This window comes from Xiphophorus hellerii, chromosome 12 (assembly GCF_003331165.1).
Source record: "Xiphophorus hellerii strain 12219 chromosome 12, Xiphophorus_hellerii-4.1, whole genome shotgun sequence".
Lineage (NCBI taxonomy): Eukaryota > Metazoa > Chordata > Actinopteri > Cyprinodontiformes > Poeciliidae > Xiphophorus > Xiphophorus hellerii.
The window spans coordinates 30,979,257-31,000,840 of NC_045683.1; the positions used below are offsets into that span (position 1 = coordinate 30,979,257).

The window sequence follows — 21,584 nt, forward strand, 5'->3', positions numbered from 1 at the left end:
CAGCTGAAAACAACCAAAAGCTGATTTGGATCTTGAATAGAACTAATACCTGATAAAGAAAAACAAGGCATGGATAATGGCAGGAAAAGAAAACAACTATCAAGGCTTGGAAGAAAGTAGAGACCAGATATGAGTGGACCAGATGGAGGGTAAACGGACTTAAACCAGAACATGGCCAGGAGAGAAGTAAACCTCAATAAATGAAGAGAGCACAGCAATAGCCATGGCAAGAAAGTAAACCTTCAAATAAGGCCTGGAAGAAGAACAGAGACACAAAACACGATCAGAACAAGCAGGAGAATATCCCAGAAAACAGACAGGAAAGAAATCCCAGATTAACAGAAAACTTGAAGAGCAAAACTATGAATACAAACCGATAAAGCAGAGACAACACATGCACTAGAACAAGACTATGAAAAATAAAACCCATAACAAAATCACAAAACACCCCAACACCGCACCTTCCGTGGTCCGGTTCTGATGCTCATGTTTACCACTGTCGGTATTGGATAGGGGTCAGCAGGGTCACACTAATTGGTCTGCATTGTTTCCTAATGGGCTGTGGCCATTATTGCCATGTCTGTGACCCATCACTTCTCCTTCTCACATGCCAAAAACACTCCCAGCAGTGCTAAATGCTAATGCTAAAGTCAAGTTTGAGGGAGTCGCTGCCTACGAGTCTTAAGTGTGTTCGTCGATTTTGAAAGTTGGTCTCTACTTGACCAAAAGGTTCTGCGTTTTGTTGCAGCTGTTGTCGTTCTTGCTTTAAAAACAGGTTGGTAATAACGTATTTAGGAATCTTTTAGCTGGGAAATTTACATAATTTCTCAGGTGACTGAAAAATTAGTTTAAAAATTAGTTAGGTAGTTAATTTTCAAACATTTATCAGCACCTGGAGAGAGTGATAATGCCACGACGGAGTGCCGTTGTTCCCGTTTCTCCTTTTCTTTGCATTTGCTATTATCTCATTCAACAAACAGGAGCCGCTGGCTCAAACCCATCTGCAGCATTGACCAGGAGAAACTGCTCACACCTCCGCGTCATCTCGCTCCTGTCTGAGTCTGGATCTCTTCAAAGAAATTCTCAGTTCAGCCTTTTCTGGTGCGTGAAAAGTACCTGAAAGCTGAGCTGTTTGCAGATTTCAGCTCCCCCCCACACCCCTACCTAATTGTGCAGTTCACATTGATCCATCATCCACTCTGGTCTTCCTCTTTTCAGAGAGTTAATTCATGGACTTTACCGACCGTCAAAGGACAGCGAGGGCATCTTTGACTGTTCGTCGCAGAGCGACACGTTCCCAATTGGCACACGGCTGACATTAGGAACAGAAGATGGAACTCTGGCTTCCGTTATTGCCAACCTATCAGAGAGGAGTAAACTGGTAGGAGGGGAGGGGATGTTGGTGAAATGACCAGTCCAGTACATCGCCATTCATTCTCACTCCTTTTTGGAAACAACCCTGAGCAAGCTGTCCTGGTGAGCTCGGATCGCTCAGTCCGTTACCTCCATCTTACCTCTTTACCGTCCTTTTGAGAGGAAACTGATTAGTAGGGTAATGAGATTATTCAATAGCCTCAATGCCGCTTTATTCATTCGACGACCCCCCCAGTCTCGCCCAAGTGGGAACACAGGTGCACGGAACAGCCACACTGACTCAATCAATTCAATTTCGCTTTGGGGGCCAATTAAGTTTTTTTTTTGACTATTTGAATTGAGAGGAAATGCAGCACTAGATGAGAATAATGAAGAAAAATGTCCAGTTTTATAGTAAATTTATAAGAGAAACTTTATGGTAACCTCTGACCCCCTTCAGTCTTCAGGTCATCTCGCTCCTGAATGATAAAAATTATTTTTTGTTTTACTTTCTATGGAATAAGGAAAGCTTTTAAAAAAAATCAATGCTTCCACCCAGAGACCAGCTATTGTTTTGACAGGAGGTTAAGTAATAGTGAGGGTCTCATAAGCCGACAAAGGAAAAGTGAAAGACCATCATCCACAAGCATCGCACAGATGCCACAGCTGACATTTAATTTGCTCTAATGCTCTTGACATTAAACCCTCACCTGTTAATACATTTTTGGAGCGCCTTGAAGAGAAAATTATTTCTCCTGGGAAAAAAAAGAGAAAAAAAATCCCCAACTTGAATCCTCACCTGTGCGGCTCAAGAACAGAGAGCAGAGAAGAGAAATGGAGATGCTGATGAAACTATCCCACAGGATTCTTGCTTTATTTTTTTATTCATTTGATCTTTTTAAACAGGAAAAATTGTTATTCAGATTAATTTTCTTTTTTTGTTTGTTTTATCGGTTTACAAACAGACATGGCATGCATTTACCCTGACAGATATGTTAAAATCCAGAGCAAAACATCTGCAAACAGATGCGTCCAATTCCAAGTAATCCATCATTTTCCTCCAATGAAAATGAGTTTTGAAGTTTTTGTAGTTTTTTTTTGGTTTGTTTGTTTGTTCTTGCGGTTGGTTCCAGGCGAATGGAGGATACATATACATACACATGTATACATATAAACTTATTTTTTCACCATCTCTGTTTGTAACCATGGAACTGAGAGTAATGAAGAGTTCTGTGATGAAGGCTCTGAGGCCCCAGACTCTTCAGATAGAAGTCTGAGAGGTAAAGTAGCTAAAGGTCAGCTGTAGAAACGTGATGGTTGGAACTGAGAAGAAGAGATAACATTTTGAAAAGTGTTCACAGAATGAAGAGCATGGAGTTGGTAAGAGCTGGAAAGAAGCAGGTTGCATCAGGGGAACGTCACCATTCCATTAGAAAGACAAACAAGACCTTAAAAAAAAAAAACTACACCCACAAACCCAATCCTACAGTTCTAATAGAAATTATGTACACCTTTGATATTTTTCCATGATCTATAAAAAATGTCTTGGCAAAAAGTTACACAAAATAATAAAAAAACAACAGCAAAAATACTCTTTAATGTCAAAGCACAAAACAGATTTCTACAAAAAAAAAAAACAATGGCAATATGTCAGTTTAAATTCACTGAGCTAATTCTGCAGAGGTCCAGTCAATTGGTGTTATAGGTTATGTTGTATTGTTTAAATGTTTAAAAAACGGGAGGGGGGGATAGAGTAATATACAGTGTATATTGCAGTGTATTGCAGTATATTGCAGTGTATATTCTCCTGGCATATAGTATCATTTTATAGCACAATCAAGTCAAATGTCGTTTGGGGATATAGGCGGTACTGAGTATGAGCCAGTGCTCACACATAGGTTGCTATGGGAGATTAAAGGATTTCTCAAAAATATATGAGAGAATCAAAGCAACACTGCAGGTATGTTTTTGATGAGGGAATAACATGTTAAAGCTGAAAAAAGTTAGATTTTTACATAATACCACCTTGTTATATGATAACGTTACCTGTGGGCGTGCCGTGGTGGGGTAGGGGTTAGCGCGACCCAAATCCGGACCCGACGATATTTGCCGCATGTCTACCAAAAAAAACCCCACACAATTATTTCCCACACAGAAAGCAGAACATTCGGTCTGATGCAGTAGTATGGTTTTAGGCTTAATGTTTATTTTGTGATTATTAATACGTGATTGCTGTGGTAAGAGGAGAAAACTATAAATATATCGCTGCACTTTACTGTATGGCTAGCTCCATGGTTAGCTCGCTGTTACTGTCTCTTACTCTGCAGTTGTGGAGTCACAATGTCTGGGATCATGAGCGCCCCCTGCCATGAGGCAAGAGAACTGCCTGCCTCACCTCGAATCTGTTCTCTGCCATTTCTGATCGGCCTCCTCAGCACACGAATCACGTTACACACACAGTTGGTGACAAAAAACACTGTACATTATATACATGAGCTAAATTATGGAAAATCAGTTTATACATTAAATGTTTTTTAGCCATTTTATTGGCTACATACAGACAGGAGGAACATGCTCCCATAGATTGGCAGATAGTGCAGTTAGCGAGAGGTTGATCAATCCCAGGTGAGGGTTGATCAATCCCAGGTGAGGGTTGATCAATCCCAGGTGAGGCTCAGCTCGCTGCTGCCTCAGCAGCTTCACTTCCGAGCGGGGAAAATGCGAAAATCCAGCGATTTTGAAAAAACTAAAAACATCAGAATTGGTTAAGCTAAATGAAAAATAAATACTTTATAGTACAAACTACAGGGTGAAAATAGCAATACAAATTATTTTATCATATTTTTCCATGATGACAGGTGAGGCAGAGTCTCCCCTGACCACACGTCACTGTAACATACATAGAAAAGCCTTACAAAAACCTTATGTTATAGCAGAGAGTACGATGGTCACTGTAAGAAAGACTTTCAGTATTCAATCATGCTGCATGAACTGATCAGTACATTAGTGCGAGAGAATGCAAAAGAAAAAAAAATACTCCATGGCTCTGTAGTTTTCTAACCAAATGAACTGGGTCAGAACTTCATTCCAAACTAAGTATTTAGATTTAAGAAATAAAGTTTTTAGAGTGGAACTGAACAAAAAGCTGTAGTGAATTGCTTCCTGCTGCAGGTCTTCTTGATAATTAGAAACTAAGGGACATTTTCATTTAGAAAAAACAAAATACATAAAAATGTATATGATGGCCTTCGCTGGCTTTTGGGGATTCTTTTCACCAGTTATTGCGTCGGATGGTCAAATAAGATCGGTGGACGCCTCAGTCAGAAAACATCTCTCAACATTTAGGAGGTTGTTCTGAACGTTGCTGAAACCGACGTGTTTCAATATCTAATGCTCTGCTTGCAGTGTGGCCCGTACCTTGAAGCCAGATTGTTGTACGTGACTCAGGAGAGAGCAGGCGTGTTTGCACAATTCATCAGCGAGCCTGCCACAATCAGCAGGAGCCGCGGTAGCAAAACACTCCTCACATTTTGTCTGACCATAATGGAGCGCCGGAGTGATGGGCTGCTGGGGAAGAAGAAGAAGAAGTTTGATTTATGGAGCACCTTTTCAGCAACAAGGCGGTTCAAAGTGCTTTCCATCATAAAAATGCAAAAATAAAAAGTCATAAGACAACATGCAGTGGACAAACGTTACATTTTGACGAGTGCCATCATCAGAATCACCAATAAACATCCAATATATTGGTCATAGTTTCATTTATTATGGTTCAAAAGTAACTCCAAACAACTTGTATGTGGCGGAAATTAGGAATTGGGTGTTTCAAAAAGTCTGGGATATTAAACCCATATCAAGACTGGTTTCAGTTTATTCATTTCAGTGAATTTATCATTTGTCTAACCAGGAATAATCCCGCTGAGAGTTCTGACCGAGGCAGCAGAATAATCCAGCGGTTCCACCTTGGAAACACAACAAGTCGAAGCAAAACACACAAAAGAAAACAAAGGAAAAGTTCATTGAGAATTCGTATCAAAGCGCCATCATCACCAGAGCTTTCAGCAGCAGGACTCCGACACTCAGTACTCACTTAGCTTGTATTCCTTCTTTTAAAACGATCTACTAGACTAGTAATCTATTTACAGATTTCTCTGTAGCTCGCAGCAAAAGACGGTGTCAATAACGAGTTAACATCTCTTTCCTCTTTCACCACCAACACGTTTGTGTGTGGCGTACATAACCAACCAACAACGGCCGCTCCTGGTGAGGAAGTAAAAGAGAAAATAGACGAAAAGGCAAATTAGCTAAACTGTAACATTATTCCAATTTATGATTACGCAGGAGAAGGCCAACCAGCGTTAGTCGGAAACGTTGAGTTCTGAACTAGTCAGATATACAGGGGTTGGACAATGAAACTGAAACACCTCTCATTTTAGTGTGGGAGGTTTCATGGCTAAATTGGACCAGCCTGGTGGCCAATCTTCATTAATTGCACATTGAACCAATACGAGCAGAGTGTGAAGGTCCAATTAGCAGGGTAAGAGCCCAGTTTTGCTCAAAATATTGCAATGCACACAACATTATGGGTGACATACCAGAGTTCAAAAGAGGACAAATTGTTGGTGCACGTCTTGCTGGCGCATCTGTGACCAAGACAGCAAGTCTTTGTGATGTATCAAGAGCCACGGTATCCAGGGTAATGTCAGCATACCACCAAGAAGGACAAACCACATCCAACAGGATTAACTGTGGACTCAAGAGGAAGCTGTCTGAAAGGGATGTTCGGGTGCTAACCCGGATTGTATCCAAAAAACATAAAACCACGACTGCCCAAATCACAGCAGAATTAAATGTGCACCTCAACTCTCCTGTTTCCACCAAAACTGTCCGTCGGGAGCTCCACAGGGTCAATATACACGGCCGGGCTGCTATAGCCAAACCTTTGGTCACTCGTGCCAATGTCAAACGTCGGTTTCAATGGTGCAAGGAGCGCAAATCTTGGGCTGTGGACAATGTGAAACATGTATTGTTCTCTGATGAGTCCACCTTTACTGTTTTCCCCACATCCGGGAGAGTTACGGTGTGGAGAAGCCCCAAAGAAGTGTACCACCCAGACTGTTGCATGCCCAGAGTGAAGCATGGGGGTGGATCAGTGATGGTTTGGGCTGCCATATCATGGCATTCCCTTGACCCCATACTTGTGCTAGATGGGCGCGTCACTGCCAAGGACTACCGAACCATTCTGGAGGACCATGTGCATCCAATGGTTTAAACATTGTATCCTGAAGGCGGTGCCGTGTATCAGGATGACAATGCACCAATACACACAGAAAGACTGGTGAAAGATTGGTTTGATGAACATGAAAGTGAAGTTGAACATCTCCCATGGCCTGCACAGTCACCAGATCTAAATATTATTGAGCCACTTTGGGGTGTTTTGGAGGAGCGAGTCAGGAAACATTTTCCTCCACCAGCATCACGTCGTGACCTGGCCACTATCCTGCAAGAAGAATGGCTTAAAATCCCTCTGACCACTGTGCAGGACTTGTATTTGTCATTCCCAAGACGAATTGACGCTGTATTGGCCGCAAAAGGAGGCCCTACACCATACTAATAAGTTATTGTGGTCTAAAACCAGGTGTTTCAGTTTCATTGTCCAACCCCTGTAAATCGTAGTGCTTTCTAATACATTGAGTCTTTTTTTTTTTTCAAAAAGGAGAAACTGAAGCAGAATGAATTAAGGTCGCTAAGGTTAAGCTTCTGGAATTTTTTTTTTTTTCAAAGGTATTTCCTTAAAAGATAAGTCTGTGACAAGAGACCAGACGATTTAAATGAAATCTACCGTTTCTGACTAGCTGAGCAGATGAAGATCCATCCAGGGCGAAGTCTTCTGACTTCTGTTATTACCTGTTAAAAGTAATAAAAAGCTTGTGATCGTGCAAAGGGACTACGGATCAGATATTGAGCCTGCATTTGCATCCGTGAACCTGTGTAGATTTGAGAAAATCTGCCTTTATGTTTGAGAATGTGTTTAATTTTAACCATTAGTGGGTTAGAGAAAATCCAAAACAAACAAAAACTTTTGCAATTAGTACATTTTTAAATGAAAATTACTATAGGTGCACTTTAGTTGCTGTATCACGCAATAAAAAGACTCCAGTCCATCATAACAATAATGTGACATGCGGGCTTATGAGGAGAGTCCATAGAAATGTCTGCCTGCGACTGACTCCTGGCCAAACAGCCTAATGGACGTGGCGTTTTCCCCCTTAATTACTGCATGTGGCATCAGCCAGAAATATGTTATGATAGGAGGGAAATGAATTGTCCGGGAGCAGGTGAAAACATATTTGGCCATGGAAGTGCTCTATAGGGAGGAGTGTACATCATGTTTCAAATTATTATGCAAATGGTATTTTCTCAGATTTTCTTAAATGGTCAACACAAATGATGGTCAGTATAATTTTCAAGTCATGAACTATTACAGTGTAAATCAAATTTTACTGAACATAGCTCCTAATGAGAACAGTATTTTTTTCAAAAATAAAAAACTGAAAATGCAAAATGTTCCAAATTATTATGCACAGCAGATTTTTTAAACATTTTATGGATTATAAAGTCCATATACTTTGCTGAGGTCATTTTCACACCTTCAGGGACTCTGAAGGGGCCGACCAATGAATCTCTCCTCATGATTTCAGCCCAAAGCATGACTCCACCACCTCCTTGATGATGTCACAGCCGTGTTGCGACGTGGTGGCCATCCACCACCAATCCACTACTGTGTCCATCTGGACCATCCAGAGTTGCACAGCAGTCATCAGTGAACAAGTCTGTTTGAAAATGAATCTTCATGTTCAGCTGGGCCCACTGAGACCGTTTCTGCTTGTGAGCTCTGGTTAGGGGCCCAATAGTAAGTTCATGCACCGCAAGCCTCTGGTTCCTCCACCTTGAGGTTCCAGAGGCTCCAGCAGCTTCAAAATAACTGTTTGCTGCTTTGTAAGGGCATTTTAACAGCTGCTCTCTTAATCCGATGAATTTGTCTAACAGAAACCTTCCTCATTCTGCCTTTATCTGTACAAACCATCTTTGTTCTAAATCAGACACAAATCTCTTCACAGTACGATAACGCTTCAGTTTTCGTTAAATATCTAATGTTTTCATACCTTGTCATACGGCACTACACTATCTGATGATTTTCATCAGCAGAGATCCTTTCTCTTTCCCATATTGCTTGAAACCTGTGGCCTGCTTAATAATGTGGAACATCCTTCTTAAGTAGATTTCTTTAATTGAGCTCATCAGACAGTTCACTAACTGTCCTGTATTAGCCAAGATATTGAGGTGTCCGGTACAGTACGTGCATTCTCCCATATTTTGACTGCAGTCTGCAATTTGCATTCGCAAACACAAGATGGCGCTCCTCTCCATACTTAATATGAGCTGCTAGATTAAGGATTCACATCTACAGACTGGCACAGCTTTCTGAAGCGGTCTTCCAGTCAGAAATCACAGCTAACAACAATTTGTTTTACAAACATATGGAGAAATCTGAAAAAAAGTCTTAAATCTACAAAAGAATCAGTGATGACGTGACTGAAGCATTTTGCAGTTCATGCCGTTCGTAGATTTCAGTTGGACAAGCAGTTGGACAACAATTTATCTCAGTTGTTTAAACCAAGTCTGCTCTTTAGAAAAAAAAATACAAGTTGGTATTGCATTTGTTTTGAATTCTATGTGAGGAGAAAAAAATTGATTAAATCCATCATGTTTTATGAAAGTAGCAAAATCACGATCAAATCTTGTTGAGGTGGCTGTAACTCAGACGTTGGACGATGTGACAGTCGACGCCTCCGGGAGAGCTGTCCTCTATTTCAGAGGTGTTGAGTTGACAAGCCTATTATCCGCTGTTATCGCTAGGCATGATAACTAGCCTGAGTGTACACGAGCTTGATTGACAGCACTACAGTCTGCCTCCTCTCTTTGACTGGTTGTTTCTAGGGAGAAGGCAGAGGAGCTGGATTTATTTATTTATTTTCAGATTATCTGTCTCATATTATTCTGTCTTGACAAGGTGACAGTGTCAGACAAATATGTAAACAGATATATATTTTTATAAAAGTTACATACCGCTTCAAGGGCAATAAAAATAATGTGGTGAGAGCAGGCTTGATGGCGGCTGTCCTAGGCGGACAATGCTGTGATATCAGGCTTTTTTTAAAGAGCTTTATGTTCCAAGTGTTGTGAGTTTTCTCCGTCAATTCAGACATTCCTGGAACATGTTTTATTGGAGAAGTGCTCGTCCACTGAACAAGCTAGAATTTGCTGTTTTCATGTCATACTGCCGTCGTCAGGCGGACAGCTGGAGGAAAGTCAAACTGGCAGGAATTGTGGCAAAGTGACAGGGAAGATGTTTCAGTCTGCAGCGCAACAGAAAAAAAAGGTATGCTTTCATTATTGTCAAGTCTCCAGAGGAACTATTTGTCACAGGAGGTTTTTAGGTTTGAAAGGCAGCAGAAAAAGATAAGAAAGCACATGGGGTATTTTCCACATTGCAAAATGTACACACATTATTTTGAAATCTGCAGCTGTTTGGGGGAACGTTAGAAAATGGCTTCTTATCCTAACCTGAAATAGTATTTACTTTGCATCTTGCGGCTGTGGCTACGTTGAAGCGAAGCTCATTGTATTTTCACCTGCTGGAACTCGGTGGGGCAGGATCAACAACAAGGATGAAGCTCTGCTCCATTTTCAAGGTTTCTAAGGTTTTGTTTCTTTGTCCTGACCGATTTCAATGCTGGGCCAGAAAGGTAACTGTATGACTGTTACTGTATGACACAGCAATCGTAGCCCCACAAAACACAAATACTGCTCTTTAAAAACATTCCCTCTTGTAATTGGCTTTTTTAGGACACCAGTCACATTACAAGATCTGATTTATGTCACTAAACTTCACACAGTAACTGCATTTAATCACAGTTTCAAATTTATTGATACTCTTATTGAACAGGCAGTGGAAAAAAATGCAAACAACAATAATAATAACAAACCCAACAATACAGACAGTTGTGTTGTTTTTTTAAACATCATGATTTGGAATTTATCATGGCAAGAAATGTATCGCGTTAAATGGCAAACGATACTATAAATGTCTGAACAGTAAAACGTAACACAATAAGACCAGCACAAAGAAAAGGCAAATTGATGCTACAGTAGAGAAAATAATTCAAAGTCAACATCTAGTTGTTAGGAGTGACGTGGTCCTGTCCTTTCTTTTATTCTTAAGTGAATACATCGAACAAATCCACCTCCACATTGTGACCCTCTGACACTCGTTAGCGCTACTACATCTATGACTGTGCCCTTATTTTGAGTTCTTTTTATGGAAATAGTGAAATGCTTTCATTGTTTCCATTGAAGAACTGTAGCATAATGTAATTACACCATGGAAGTACCTCTGTGGGTTTACAACTTGTAATTAGTTTGGTTCTGTGGGTAAATTTGACAGTTGATGGGATTTTGTTCTGTTCAGAGGTCAAAAAGAACCATTACCTGACCTTTTTCTTACAGTATTGGGTCCATAACTCATATACACTATATTGTACTGCATACGGGAGGAAAATATTCGGAACTCATATTTAGGTACCGCAATTCAGCACAAACTTGACATTTGAATATTTTTCTGCTTGGATATTTTTAAACCTTTATAATTAGTGGCCACATACAGTATATCAGTATATATTCCACTAGCTACTCTACCATGAGATATACAGTACATTACGTTAAGCTGTATTTCATTCCAAACTATTTGAATGTGTGCTTTTATGCTGAACAAGTGCTCCTGGTTTATTGTTGTTTGTTTATAGATTAAAAACTGCCATTAACTCTTCCGTGGTCCCAGAAAAGAAAAAAAGATTTCACAATGGGGCAGCGAGGAAGGAGGGGGATGGGTTGTCCCTTCAGACCGTCAGTTCCCGAAACGACACACAAACAAAATAAACCTCGCAAAAACCACACGCAACCAGATGGGGGACAGATTGAAAAGCTGTGGGGTCCAACTGACCTGGTTTCTTAAGATCACGGGACGGTTAAATAGCAGCGTAAAAATAGTCTCAGTTCTTGTGAACACAGTACATCATGTACTGAACAAAAGCACAACACAACTTAACAATGGAACATTGGAAAAAAAAAGAAAGAAGTAAAGACAGTAATTGCTCAATTATTCGTGGCTCATTTTTCTTCTTTAAATCTACCAAGTGAAGCTCCACTCACTTGCTTTCAATGTTTGTTTTTTTTCCTTATGTTTTTTTTCTCCAGCACTTTTTCAACAGACCAAAAAGGTCCCTTAAAAGGGAGCTTGGAGAGATTTCTTTTCCTCATCCATCCTACAAATAGCGCTTTATTGCAAAAGCTCCTGGTCAGACTCACAAAATGACGTTGCTTTTACCCCTTAGTAATTGAAGTTAATGTCAGGCAAGTTAGTTAGGCTCCCGTTGCCTCGTAGTCTTAACTCTGTCTCATTTGTTTGTCCCAGCGACACATTTTTTGGTAAGATTTTTTGCCGTTTATCAGGTTCTGCAGATATTAAATCTTCAGTTTAAAATTGATCTTGAGTGCAATCTCAGAGCAGAATCGAGTATTAAACCTTAAACAGCTGAAAGGGGAAAAAGCTGCCTATCCTTGTGGCTTCAGAGTAAAGATTATCTGAAAAGTGTGACATTAGCTGTGTTTGTCTATTCACCATATAATTGCGCAATTTGACATTTCAGAAATAAATTCCCCTAAATGGAAACACAGCAATTTCGAAAAAAAAACCTCTCTTTTGTTGATGAAAAGTTTTGGCGTTAGGATGAGGTGTGTTTTTTGGGGGGTTTTTTGGCCGTGTTGAGATTGGTTTACTTCGCGAAACTTCGACTGAAATATTTTTTTTTCACATCACACAAGTGACATGATCAACAACTGAAGGCTGCCACGGGCGCAAACCAACAAAGAAGAAAACGACAGGAAGTGGTGGGAAGATCATGATGTAGCATATTTTGTTTTCTTTAAAATGACTTATCAGGTGAACAAACTTATTCACACGATGTTAATTGCATTTCTTATTTAACGGAAACACCACAGTGTTGACAGTTTTGTGCACATTTGTAATGTAACTGTATACCAGCAATAAGTATTAAATAAGGAAGAATCTATCAAATCTAGATTTTATACAATAAATTAATACTGAAAATACACCAGAGCTCAGTCTGTTTGTTAGGCACATGTATAAAACCAATACGTCGTTATTGTATAACGCATGCAGAAAGTTAGAGTTCACAACTTTAAAAAAAGACACATAACCTAGTTTAACAGGTACAGAGGGTAAATTAGGTTGTTTCAAACAACAAAACAACTGCAAAGTGATTTAGATGTGTTGTGTTCTCAAACAAGTATTATTCAATCATAAACATTATGATCCCAATTGGCTCATGGACTTAGCTTTTTTTTGTTGATATTACACATGAGCTTAATGTAGTGAATAAGAAGTTACAAGGCCAGGGGCAACTTGTCAGTGCTGCCTATGACAACTTGAGAGCATTCTCTGCAAAACGTATGTTATGGAAAGCCCAGCTTTCTCAGACAAACCATTGCCATTTCCCAGCATGCAAGGCACTCATGGATGCAGGCACACCATTCAGTGGTGAGAAGTATGTGGATGTCATTTTGAAGCTACAGGAGGAATTTGATCACAGATTTGCAGACTTCAAGACGCACAGAGCCACATTTCAAATTTTTTGCGGACCCCTTCTGCTTTGATGTGCAAGATGCCCCTCCTGTGCTTCAAGTGGAGCAAATTGACCTGCAGTGCAACTCTGAACTCAAAGCCAAGTTCAGGGAGGTGAGTGGAAAAGCAGACAAGCTTGGGAAATTTTTGAGAGAATTGCCGCCCAGCTTCCCTGAGCTTTCCCGAATGTTCAAGCGGACCATGTGTCTTTTTGGGAGCACATACTTGTGCGAAAAGTTTCTCTCCACCTTGAACTTCAATAAGTCCAAGTACAGGTCCAGACTTACTGACGAGCATCTTCAAGCCCTACTTAGGGTCTCAACTGGCTCCTCCCTTAAGCCAAATGTTGCTCGGCAACGCGAGAGGAAGCGCTGCCAGACCTCTAGCAGTAAGAAGTAGGCAGAAGAAGCCATGTTCATAACAGTCAATGTTCCACTCATGGTCAGAAAGTTAAAGGTTAAAGAACTGTTAATACAGTCATTTGAATCTGAATTATGATAATTACATTTCTCTAGTCTTCTATATCTGCTGGATTATTATTAATATTATTTTCATTTTATTTATTTATTACTGATTTTTTTTCTTATGAATTGTTAATTTATTTATTTTTTCATCTTATTTTGTGTTAAAAAATAAAAATAAAGACATTTGATAACATTGGAATGTTTTTGTAAGAGCTTTTCTTGTGGAAAACTCGATGCGGCCCAGACTCACCCAGACTCTACCTCCAGTGGCCCCCGGGTAAATTGAGTTTGAGACCCCTGCTGTACAAACTTATATTTTATTAATATATTTTATTGGTTGAGGCATTGTGTGTTTGCACATATCTGGGATATATTACCGTGGAATATTGTCTCTGTTTCCTGGATGTTGAGCCGTTTGCATGACAGGACAATCGTTGTACAGCAACAGTCTCCACTCAGGAACTGCTTCAGATTCACTACAAGGCTTACTGTTACTCAACATTCTTCCTACCCACAACAACTCTGAACGTATTAGAGTCATTAGCTTTTGATTTGTCTTTGGGATAAGCAAGGTGTTTTTGAATTGAACTGAATTTGAACACAGGACTTGTCAGCAACACGTGTTGTGTTCTCTGCAGCAACGATATTGAACGCTTAGCAGAAAGTTCCCGACTCTAGAAAGAGAAAGCAAGATATTGGATTTGTTCTTTTCAAATGTCAAGGAATCGTACGTCTCCAAAGCAAGAACCTCCCTTAGAAAAATTCAATCACTGTTTTTCTCTCTTGGAATATAAACTCCTAGTACAGACGCAGCTGAAGAAACCCTGCAGGTTTGTTTTGAGGCTACAGATAGGATTGCTCTGTGCCAGCCACATAGAGAGGACAGCAATGACATGACTGACTGTGACTGACTACATGAAGTCTTTTGTGAACAACCATCCCCATCAGAAGAGTAGAAGTCCAACGGTCCCACTGATTGGTTAGGAAATCCATATACACACAAATAATGTTACATACTTGAGATATATCTATCTGGACTGCTTTGTGTCCTGGGGTGAAAACAATCATCTTATCTAGAATGTGAGCAAAACAAAGGAGATGACCAGATTTAAAGAAAGAAAAAGTTTGCCCAATTCTTATTCCCATCAAGGGAGAAGAAGTGGACATGGTGAATTAACCATGGAGAATTAGCCTGGTGAAAACCAACTGCTTGTTCTGTGCCTTGCTTTGCATAGAAGATTTGGCATATTGAGAAATGACTGCTTGCTGGAGGCGTGGACTCTGTCGAAGTTTTGAATTTCACCCAATCGCTAAGGCTAACGAGACATTCGTTCATTATTTTGAAGCTACAGATAACTTGAACATACATTCATGAGTCATTAACATCCCATTATTCACCAATATCACTGGTTAGGAACTAATCACGTCCATTCGCGACACAAAATGTGCAGCAGCTGCAGTCTGCAGCTCACATACCGACTTGATTCTAAGACCACGGGTCTTATTCAGGTCTTAAGTCTTTAAGGCGGAGGCGTTGGTCGACTCGGATGTCTCAGTCTTGTGACTTAAATGCAACTCGAGACAGAGTCTCCAACTCAAACCGCCGTCTCTGACGCTCACCTACCTTGTGCCGTTCCTGAGGCTCTGCACCAGAGGCCGCCTGAGTCAGGTCATTTTCATAAGCTACAGACCAATTCAATGAATTAGAATATTATTGAAAAGCACATTTATTTTATTGCCTTTATCACTAAGTGAAACATTATAAATCAAACACAGATGTTTGAAGGTCTTTTTATCTCTATATTATTGTGATTTTTATACTTTAAAACTTGAATATCACATCAGACCAATTTCAAAAACAGAAATTTGAACTTATTGAAATGAATGTTTTTACACCTGCTTAAAGGTTGTGATTTTAAAAAGCTACTTTTTATCTGACAAACGAGACTCACCGGGACGTTTTCTAATTTACTGAATGTGACTGTGCTCTTGAGACTCACTCTTGGACACGTCAAATCTGGTTTTTCTCAGAAGTGGAGCCTCTCTCTTTGAAGTTCTTGCTGATTGGATGAATGGCTGATTAGAGAGGAATCTTACCAACAGCAGTGTCCATGTCTGTGAAGCCCTGTTGATACGAGGCAATTATAAAATCACGTTTCCTGTAGGAGGTCACCATGGTGGAGGAAAGAACAATGCTGTGAAGGACCCTTATCTCCAGAGCTCCCATTCTGCTCCTGTCATTTCTGTCAGAATGAAATCAGACCCTTTTCTTCCTGATCTGCCCATCAGATCAGTGAAATGATGCTAATTAAGTCTGTCTGTATTAACCTTCTCTTTATCTGTCACATTTCATCAGACCACCTGATTGTCTGGAAACTAAACTTCATAAAATCTCCACTATAAAAACTTAAACTTAAGACGTTTGTCTCAAACGTTTTTCCATCTGCTACTAAAATCCACTAAGAATAAATGCTACCTTTAATTGTATTTACTCAACCTAATTTCTCAACATACCTTTGGGAAAACAGAATTCACCTTACTTTTGTGTATAAAGCACACTTTGAATTTGTAATAGTTGTTTAAAAATCTGTCTGAATCTGAAGTTCCTTATGAAATAGGCTGAAAAGTCACAAGGACGACCAGGTATTTGAGTTCAAGTATGTTTAAATACTTGACCTCCAAACGGTACAGACTTTTCTGTCAAGGTTAATTTTGGCAGCAAGGGGATGTTTATATTCAATAAGGGATTTCATAACGTGTTAATGGAGCTTTATGTAACAGTGTGGAGTGAAAGTCGAGGAAAAGGTGAAATTTAATAACGGTTTTCAGAAGCAGAGCTGGTTCGTGGATCAGAAGAAACACTCGGCCAGCCAGGAAAACCAAGGTCAAGAGATGAGTTTGTTAGATCCAAGCAGGCACGTGCAGAGGGGGGGTAGTGGGGCTTGAGCCCCTGCCCTTTTTATTCTTGGTGCCCCTATGTGCCCTTTTTGATTTTTTTTTTTTTTTCAAAAATTTTTTTATTTTATTTTTATTTTTAATCTGTATGTCAGAAGGCCTGTTTGTGTCATGTTCCGGGGTCTTTTAGCTCCTTTGTGGAGTTTTTGTGCATGCACTCGTTTTTCTCCACCACTAGATGGCGCCTTGTCGGAGGGCGTGGATGACGTCATCCCACACCTGATGCGAGTTTGGCTCATCAGCGAGATGTTCAAGAAGAGCTGACTGCCAGTCCTTCGGCGCCTGAGTGTTAGCCAGTCACGGTACCTCTGAGCCCCTAGAAGCTTGCTTCTGGTTTACCTTGTTGATCTGCTCCTAGTGAACGTTTTCTTTGTTGCTTCTCCTGCCTCCAGGTGTTTCCTCCTGGCTCCTCTACATCCGCTGATCCTGAGCCTACCTGTCCGCCCTCCGACGTACTCCCTTTGCCTCCTGGATCCCCGCTGTCAGACAAGTCGACCACCTGGAACCTCTGAGAACTAAAACCCCGGACGCTGCAGTTACCCTCCCACTTCTCTAACCTGCCGATCACAAGTAAGATCTGCCCCTTCACTCTTAACATTGTCATTTCCTACAAACCTGAACTCATCACCTCCCTCTGCCTCTCTAGTGAACTGTTTGATTCCCTGAACCAGCCTCTCTCCCTGGACCCGACCCGAGCCAACTATTCCTGCCAGCAGTGTTTTCAATAAATTTATCTTTTATTTCACATTGCTCTCCTGTGTGGTGTTCTGCATGTGGGCTTGAAAAAACACACCCATCATGACAGTTTGTGCCCCTCAGCAATAATATTTAGCTAAATATAATAATTTAGTAAAAATAAACTAGTCTGGCTGCCCTCAGTCTAATATTGACTCTCAGAGCCTCCATGTTGTTCAGACTCCGGGTCCATGGTGAGGAGGAGGAGGATCTGTGTCCTCTAACTATCAAATTATGGGCAAGAATATTTTTCCATACACTGGTTTGTGAATAAAAACGTAGGTCTGATGTTGACGTTAGAAAAACTGTTTCTATTTATATTTTTATAATCATCCTTGCGGGACAAAACCCGCCTCGCCCCTAAACTCAGAAATGCTTCGGCTGCAGAGAAACTTCTGACTTTAACGTCATCATTCTGCTAAAAGCCCGGTTCACTACAGGCAGCTTGAGTCGGTCCCACTGACAGAATATCTGTCTTTATATCAGACATCCTGATATAAGACACGATACTGACTGTCACCGCGAGTCGCAACGCAGCTCACCTGGTACCACCTGGTACCACCTGGTACCACCTGGTACCACCTGCTCTCTGTTTGCTCTGCTTCTCCTTAACATTTCTACCAGGCGGGTTAAACCTGCTGCTGACGGGATCTGGGCTGGAGGTTCGCAGCTGTAAATAGAAGTTATTGCAGAACCTCAAGTGTTAAAGGAAGATTCAGCCCAGAGCATTTAGAGTCACAAAATAAACATCAGAGAAAATATTGTAGCAATAATTAGAACAGCAGCAAAAAGCCAAACATGCCACAATGAAATGAATCAAAATGTCCCTAAAGCATCGGAGAACTGATAGGGGCCACCGGGGGATTCCAGGTAGATTCCAGGTAGATTCAAGGTGGATTCCAGAGATGCGCATCACAGCAGCTGTTCCTCCAGGGCCGGATCAAGGTAATATGGGGCCTTAGACAGAACCCCCATCCCCCCGGAACCCGTCCTGCTAAGAACCTCAGCATCACTAACATGTTTAAATATTGATAAGGTGAATCTGTGAGAGAGAGACCAGGTTAATTGGCAGAGTTTAAAATCAATCACTGATTATTGGCTATTTGCTGTGATGTATTTGTGAACAAACCCAATTCAAACACAAAGATTACACCATATTGTAGCCATGGTAACACAACAATCAAACTATGAAGATGATTCTTTAAACTTTTACAAAGTAAACTTCCTAATTAAATCCTAAATGTACTATTTATTTTTCTCAGCTGAATGCATTAAATAAAATGTAATAACTTTGTCATTCTCTATAAATGATGCTACAGGTTTAGATCTATGATCTGTGCTACAATTAAACCATTTCTAGGGGCCCCTGAGTGTCTGGAGGTCCCTGAGTGTCTGGAGGCCCCTAAATGGCCCCTACCAGCAGTTACTGAGTTTTCTTTGCCTTGATATACCAGTCTTATAATTCTAGATCTAGAGGTTTAACATCAAACTATTATATAGAGTTAACCCCTTTGAGCTTTTTGATCTATAAATCAGTCTGCAGCCAGGTTGTTCTAGAGGTTAAACAGATATTATTAGGGCTTCATTAGTAAAATGGCAGCAAATTAGCTTATTTCATAACTTCATAACCTTTGACCTTCTCTCCTCTGGTCTGTTTAACAGCTACAGTCTCAGATCAGCTCAGCCCTCCAGGACTGTCAGCAGCAGAAACAGAAACTTTTTACCTGTTGGGGAAAATATAGACTAGATTTGCTTTGCATTTCCCCGCATGATGGCAATGATACAGTAGGATCCAATTAGAGTCTTGATTAATATGGGTTGTTGCTATGTTGTTGCACGGAGTTTTTGTTCAATGTGCCCCTTTTTTAAATTTGAGCCCCTGCCCCTCCAAATGTCTCTGCACGGCCCTGGATCCAAGGTCAGGCAGGCACCCAGGAGAGTAAGATGCTTGAAATGCACAAATACCTGTTGTTATGAAGTTCTGTTTAAAGAATCTGTACGGAAAGAAATTGAATTGCGCTGCCGCTTCACAAGGATTTGCAAGGCCTCTTTCAGGGTGGCAATCGTTGTCCTTTAAGAAGGATCACAGAAGAACCTTTCCCCAGTGAATTTGGAGAGAGCGCTTTTGGTTTTACTTCCCATCGCTTCATGAACGTAGCAAATCTTTGAACGTTTTCAATGCTCTCTTTGAAAAATGTGGGTTTTACTTCCCATGTAAATCCTTTACTAAAAAAGCCCTTCATTTGATATCGGTGAATAAGCGCTGATTAGTACTTCTGGTTCAGAAAGATTGGATCTTATTTTCCACAGGGGTCGTTAGACTCACAATGCATGGCTTCAGAACATTTAACCTCAGAGAAACTAAAGCATACAATTCAAGAAAGTCGATAAAGGAATTTAGCAGCTTTTGTGAAAAAAGTGTTGTTGATTTTAAGTAAATACAGGATACAGTGAAGTATTATTGCATATGAAATGTGATGGTTTTACCTTAGCTCCTCACTATGAAACTCAGTAGATTTTTTTAGTCTTTTATGTGGTTGGAGAGAAGGTTCTATACGACATTTTAAAAAAATTAGACGTAGTTTGATAGAAATTCAATCCTCAAACTTTGCCACTATTTCAGTTTTACGAAGTTTTTGTGTTTTGATTTTAACAGCTAATGAGGGGGGGGGAAATCTGAACAATTTTAATGCCAAAAGTATCTTCTTTATAATTTTATGTTTAGCACAGACTCCTTGAATAGTATTTAATAGTCATGTGACTCCAGTGTCCAGTGGAATATGTGCAGCTCAGACAAGTTTACCTACACTCATCAATGCCATCTCTGTTTGGGGTTTTTAATTACTGAGCCTGATGATTATATAACAATCTACTTAAGAGTTTTTTGTTTTTTTTTTAACAATTAGCTGTTAAAACTCCCTCTTTATCCACTGTGTGGTTGGATTGATGGACTTTTTTGTATGTAAAGACTCATGATTTCTCAACTGGGAAGGTTGTGAAGGCGGAGCTAGGTCCGTCCAGGCGTTTTGCTCAGCTGAATGGTTGCCACAGGAGATTAAAGGATTTCTCAAACATGCATGAAAGAATCAAAACAAAGCTCCGGGTGCATTTTGGACGAGGGAATAACATTATAACATGATGCAAAGCTCAAAAGTCAAATTTACATAATACTGCCCCTTTTTTGTCCCCTGTTCCCATTTCTTCTTCCTGGATGTTGAAGCTCTGATTACAGCCTAGTTAAATTATTTTGTGCCAAGACATCATAAAATGCTTTCTGTTTCTTCAGCATCAGATTTCATAAATTTTTTTTTTTTTTTATCAGCAATAGCACTGCCAATGATTTTCATTATTTTAACCTCACCTGCAGTTCAGTTAATTTTTAATGGGATTCTAGCATTCTTTTTTCTTTTTTTTTTGTCAGCATGTCGGTTTTGCGTTTTTTGAGAATGTTATGCAATACGGACTCCAAAAATAAAGCAGTAAAAATCCAGGCATTAGCAGACATCATATGAAGGTGTGCCAAACATTATTTCCATACTGCACCAAAATTCTTTAAATAAATTCTAGCTTACATGCAGCATTTATGAAGTAGAAAATGAATCCATCTCTCACATGACTTACAAATGCACAACCTGCGATGTTCTGACATGCGTAAAGATTCACCTCTCAGCACAACGTGCATGAGACTTCTCCGCCTCAAACTACCACTGACTTGGCGTTTTGTGAGAAACAGCTGTATTCACTGCATGCAATATCTTTGACCAGAAGAAATATGCGGTGGGAACACAAAAGAAAGCAGAGTTCAAGGTCATAAATCCATGGTATGTCAAACAACTTCAGGGGAAACTCTGCATCGGTCTTGGTTTTCACAGATGTTTCATCTGTGAGCCAAGAGGCTTCCCCAGTCAGGCCGAACCAGAAAGCCGCCTTTGGCCCACAAAACGTATGAGCTCAGCAGCAGCGTTACACTCCGCTTCTGCCATTTATGCTCCTGGTTGGTCTGTACAGTGTATAAAAGCATTTAAATGAACAGTTTCAACAACACGTTTATAGTTGTACTTTAGTCTTTGGTCTAATTAGGGCTGTCAATGTTAATACATGCATTTAATTGGAAACCTTTAACGTGTTACTACGTCATGCAGATTAATCAAACTATCTATTTTGACCTAAAAGCCTCTCTTCCACAGAGGGTCACTTAGCTCACAGAGCTAAGTGCCCTATGAGCTCGACAGAGAAAGGAGAAAGATTTCACGAATGCAGACGGCAACAAAAGTTGAACATTTCTCAATTTTCTTGTGTTGCGTCGTTAGCCCGCG

At 40.3% G+C, this 21,584-nt stretch overlaps 1 long non-coding RNA gene across 1 annotated transcript; it reads left to right on the forward strand.

Annotated features, from left to right (window-relative positions):
* The first annotated feature begins 16,638 nt into the window (after positions 1-16,638).
* Positions 16,639-17,278, forward strand: LOC116729296 (uncharacterized). Its single transcript, XR_004341129.1, has 3 exons — positions 16,639-16,835; positions 16,926-17,103; positions 17,180-17,278. It is a non-coding gene; the product is annotated as an uncharacterized LOC116729296 (long non-coding RNA).
* The last annotated feature ends 4,306 nt before the right edge of the window (positions 17,279-21,584 follow it).